We start from the raw sequence: 6,000 nt of genomic DNA on the forward strand, positions 1-6,000 counted from the left end.
CGACCGCACAATTTATACACTTCTCATTGAGGCATTTACATGTTCTCACATTTCTCTCTTGTTCAAACATTGACAATGTTCAAACCTTCATAAATTTTACAAAATGGGTATATTACTGTAAAAAAATATGCTAAATTGCACTTAAAAAAAAATCCGCAATACAGCGAGACCGCGAAAAGTGAACCGCGTTATAGCGAGGGAAGACTGTACATCTTGGAATAAGTGTTGCAAAAAACAACACTAAAAAGCAAACTGCAAAGAAAAAGATAAATATGCAAATCCATTTCTCGGAATAAAAGCTGCAAAATATCAAAAAAAGCCAAAGAAAACTTAACACGCATGTCCGTCCATCTTTTGGAATGAGTTTTGCCAAGAAAAACACAATGCGTAAAAACCTGTTTTCATAGTTTCTCTATAAAACATAACTAAACAGAACAACCTTGTATTGTTTCTTTCAACCAGGCTTCTACCTTAAAAAGCGACTGTACACTAGGGCTAATGTCACCCTCCCTGCAGTTGTATGTCCACTTGAACTCTGTCCCGTGGTTCGAACACTTCTAGCAAACCTTCAGAGTCTAACTTAATGAATGATGAGGACACGGTGAAGGAATTCTCGTCAATATCTTTCAAATCAGAAGGTCGCCCACTGCCGGCACTGCATCCTAGCGAAGAGTCCCATTGCTTGAGAAAAGGAGGTGGAGTGTGTTGCGGCAATGTCCGATGAAAGGACAGCCTGAGCGGGAACAGTGGCATGTCTGTGCAGGGTGGGATAGCGGGGGTCCGGAACTGCGCACACAGTGTTTTGACCTCCACCCCCTCGGCTTATGGAGGCCGGGTCCGAGGGTCTCGATGCACGCACGCTCTCTTGGACGAGTGACGTGAGGAAGACGCGGACGTCATTCACCCTGGAGACTTGTTGCATTCCAGTTCTAATATGGTTATGACCACATAAATCATTTACCGTTCATTAGAAAAGTTCACAAGTGAAATATAAATCATATGGCTGGAGCAGAAACAGAGTTCCTCAGATTTTTACATTTATATGCTCTTGTCATATGTTTGATTGGTCACTAGTTGCTGGGCAGACTTCATAGGACTTGGCAGGAACAGGAAATCAGACTCACGATGCTGATAATAATGTGAATATAGGCAGGAAAGCTCCTCAAAAATTTAGCTGGAGAAATTGCAATGGATTCCTTCCTTAGTCATTCAATTTAAGTTTCATAGATTTATGTCCTAATATTAGCAGAAGTTGAAGAATGTTAAAATGTTACCAAATCACATTTGACCCTGCCACTTTTGTCTCGTCGCTTGTTTACAAGCTTTCAGGCGCCAGCTCAGATGGTTAACTAAGGAACTTTCAATTTTCGTTGATTATGGCGGCGCCATATGGACAAAAGCCGTCATGTTATGGCTGAAAGAAGGCCTCATTTTCCATGAGCACAAGCGCAATGCGTTGTTTTTGAGCTCATGCCAGAAAGTGAAAGCCTGGCCAATGTTGATTCTTGTCTGTCTCCTTTCTTTTTTGTCTCCTCAAAACGTTTCAGTTATTTTGCAGCTTCCGCCAGGTGGGCGTAAGTCGACAATCAAATTGACTAACATATTTGTAACGAATGGGGAGAGGGGGAAGTGACGTATGGCATAAAGCATTCAGCACATTTTGTGTGTGGCAGTGTTCCTACCATCCTCCTCCAAGTTGTTTAGTGTCAGTAAAAATAATACAGACCCCCTCAGGCCATGGCAAAGCTACCATTGAGCTAGTTTTAAGTCGATGTTTCATAAGAAGAGTTTTGAAAATATTTTATTAAGGTTTAAAAGTTCCCAAGTGCTACTTTAAGAACACTACTAATCCATCCCCCCCAGTTAATTGAGTATAGGGAGGAGGATGAGGACGAGGGGTGGCATGTGGTTCGAGCATGTGTATAAACGTGAGGGTGAGTCTATCCTGCATGATCCCCCTTCCCCTCCTTTAACTTGACGCTTGGTGGCATGGCCCTTTTGAAGTAGTGGATCGGGAGGAGGTACACAAGCGGAAGGTGAGGGGGAGGAGTAGCGTGCCAGGGGGAAGACACGTGAAGGAAAATCTTGACACAAGCCCTTGACGTGTGTTATTTATTTTTTCAGGAACGTTTGAATATGCGTGTGCGTGCGCGTGCTTGTGTGTTTAGCGCAACGTCTGGCTAGGTTGAGGATCACCAAACCTTCTTTTAAAAGAAAAAAACGGGTTGCTAATGAGCCCTGGCTGGCGACAAGTACTCCAATTGATTAAATTTGCATGGGAGCTGGAAATCATGACGGGGGCCCTCAGTATCCACCCACCCTGAGGTACACTCACACCAACACAACACCCCTGTGACTTGGTAACTCTCTGCAGGGGCGAGCGAGGGTGTGTGCGTGTGTGTGAAGGCGGGGCGCGGAGCGCACCCATCTGCCCCGCTATTACTGTCAGGCCATCATTCAGGGAGATGCCAAGCGCGTGCCTTGGGGAGGTGTTCATTAGGTTTTAACTAGCGGATGCGTCCTTGTCTCGCAGTGTGTCATTGTCTCTCTTTGATTGTGTGTATTTGTGTGTGCCTGCAACACAATTGTGCGTGTGTGGGTGGGTGTGCGTGTGTGTGTGTTTATAATACCCCCTTAATACAACCTGCTTATTTCCTTTTAAATACACTTTTCTAGGACAAGGTAACTTAAGTAGAATTGGTATTTGATAAATATTGAAAATTCTTACAATGGGGGTAATATACTAAAAGAGAACTGGAAATTTCTACGGCAAAATGATTAGATTAGATAAATTATGTCAGAATACTCATCCAATTTTTTATTTTATTTTTTTTTTTACAAAAAATAAACAAACAAAAAACTTTTTTTCATTTAAATGATTATTAAATAGCAAACAATATATGTTAAATTTAATTGTGAAATTTTCAAAAATTGAAATAGTTTCCCTATTTTTTTCTGTTTTTTATTAGCTCTTAAAATTATTGTAATGCATATTTTTAATCATTATATTTTATGAATAGTATTTGAATAAAGAATTAATTTATAGTGATTATTTATTTATTTATTTATTTATTTATTTATTTATTTATTTATTTATTTATTTACACACAGGTCCAGTAGATGCAGTGATGGCATTTTTTGTGTTTTCATGAACATAATTAATGCAGAGTAGCAATTGTGGCGTTACTATATTGTACAAATATTTTTATAGTTCAACTCAACTTAGTTGGTCAGCTGAGCCCACAGCCATATGTTGCCCTTCAACATAGTGAGTGTGACTGACCAATTCTGCCTAGCAACAAGTGACACGGCTAAGAGAAATTATCTAATCCAAATCTCCATTTGTGGGCTCTGGGTAGAGGAGTGGAACCGTCACTTGTCTTCAGTGCAGGTTAATGTGGGATCACTTTCATACCTGGGAGACCATGTTGGTTTGTGCGCATGTTTGTGTGATTGGGTGACAAAAAAAACAAAAAAATAAATAAATCTCCCTTTGTAAATTTGGTTTTAAAGTGAAATGTTGAACTAAGTGCTGTCTGTGGTGGGGATGAATTTGCAGATGGATTTCGAGTTGCCGCTTATTATAACTTGTATGCATTGAGCAAGGTGTTTAAAAAAAATAAAAAAATAAAAAATAAAATAAAATAATAATAATGTGTGTGTATGACTAGATGGTGGTGAGGGGTAGGGGTTTTCAGTACAGTGCATGCGTGGTTATCCCGGGTGATTGCAGTAATCATACGTGGGTGGGAGGGAAGGGTGTTAATCAGAGTTTGTTCGTCAGTGGCCTGATGAGGGCCGCTGATTGTAATGTGATGCTGACGACCGTGGAGACAAACTGCCAAGAGAATCATTAGCGTGCTGGTGAACACTTTTTTTTGGTGTTACCAGGCCTCTTTGGGAATGACACGACAAGAGTGTAAACAAACAAGCACTTGTCCACACAACGTGTAAGTTTTCATTCTGGTGGACACAAAGAAGCAGGGTAATGGATGTGGTGTGTGGAAGGAGGGGGAAGTAGATGTGACCCCATGGTTTATCGGCTCATCTTGAGAGGGTTGCACCCCCTATTTTTTTTTTTTTTTTTTTTTGCAATGGAAGGAAGAGGGGAGGGGGTGCGCTACGGAGACCATTATGGCTGGCTCATCAGCCAAGTCCCTACAAGGGCTGATACAAATTAATTAACCTAATTAGATGCTGTGATTGCGGGTGTGATTATAGGGGCTGGAAGGGGAGGGAGGGATGGGGCTCGGTTTGGGGAATGGGGGTGGGGTGTGGGTGTACGCTGGCAGCCAGGGGCCATGATGATGATGATGATGATGATGAGCCGTGAGGTGTGGGAGAGGAGCCAAGATGCTGTGCATGGCTAATGAGGAGCGCTAGCTAGCTGAAAACAGTCCCTCCCTCCCTGATCGCTCTCCATCTCCCATTCACGTTCCTTCCCCACCTTCTGTTTATTTTCATTTCTCTCCCCCCCCCCATTATCACATTGAATGTTTCCTACAATTTTCATCTTCGAAAACAGTTGCTTTTTCGCCATATTTGACATTTCAGCTTTTTCATAAATGCACCTGTTGCATTATACCGTACACGAAAAATCCCAGAGCAGTCTCGGTTTGGTTCATGCTGGGTCCAATAAGGGAACAAAAATGCCTACAAAACTGCTTAAAGTGTTCCCTTGTTTATAGCTGGGGTTATGTTCCAAAAAAAAAAAAAAATTAAAAATACTCGCAATTGGTGAAATCCACAAATTAGTCAGCTTTATTTTTTTTTAACGTTCATTATACACACGTACCTAGCATTGTGACGGAACACAGCCACAGACAAAAAAAAAAAAAAAAAAAAATTGCAAAAAAAGCTGATTATTTTTCTTTCTTTCCAGTTCATCTCACAGAAACAGATTGTCAAGTTACACACACATAACTGCACAGTATAAACACTCTCCATCTCTAGAGGAGCAATATTCAAATCTCCATGTATTTGTATTGGAAACACAACAAAGACATCCTTCAGGCCCAAGCCAAACGCGCAATTTTTTTTTTCTTGCCGGCATCAGCAACTCTGCCGCTCCTAATGAGTTTGAGGAGCGACTTGAAGCGGCGTGCTATTGGTAAATAAAACAAAGTCAAAGAGGGAGAGAAAAGTTGCTCAGAAGTGCACTTTGAGGCGACGCGGCCCCCTCGCCAATCGGATGCTGTCTTTCCATATCCAAGACACCTCTCCATCCTCTCTCTCACAATCAACATCAGCAGCAGGGATGTGATTTGGAAGCCCCCGCATACCCGACCTCCCTGACATGCATTCTGAATTGTAAACAGCAAGGGAATGGATGCATAAGTTTATATTACATGCTTTTTAACCGGTGGGAAAGGTTAACCACAAACGAAATGGGCAAACATAACATCAAATCCAATTAGCGTGAGATGAGGGGGAATTATGTCAAAATTATGTAAAAAGGAAATAACACTTCTGACACTGTCATTGCCCACAGAAATGTAAACACAAGATTTTCCTTCTTTGGCAAAGTGATACTAAAGCAAAATTAAATGATAAAGTGCCCCCATATTATGGCAAATCCTTGAAATGATCTTCAAATTCTTATGCCATGCTCAGGCCACATTAGATATTGTCGGGAAAGTCTCACGAAGTCCAGGATAGAACGTCCCTTATTCAGACTTGTTCAAAGTCCGAATCCTGGAATTTAACCAAAATGGCTGCCTTCCTGTTCAATTTCAAGCACGAGACCTTGAGGCATTTTAATGCATCCTGGTATTACATATGTCCACCCACTTTCATGTTGGTTGGGGTCAGGGGTTAATTGTTTTTAATTTTACCAGGGTGATAGTGGTTGAGTTTTGGTGGGCTTGGTTGGGGATACTAGTATGCATGAGCTTGAATATGTTTGAGCATCCCAAAAGGTGATTCCTTATTTGGAAAAGTTAAAATAAATCAATTCCAAAAGGGATATACTTTGACCCTAAATATAAAGTGACTAAATCA

This window comes from Festucalex cinctus, chromosome 7 (assembly GCF_051991245.1).
Source record: "Festucalex cinctus isolate MCC-2025b chromosome 7, RoL_Fcin_1.0, whole genome shotgun sequence".
Lineage (NCBI taxonomy): Eukaryota > Metazoa > Chordata > Actinopteri > Syngnathiformes > Syngnathidae > Festucalex > Festucalex cinctus.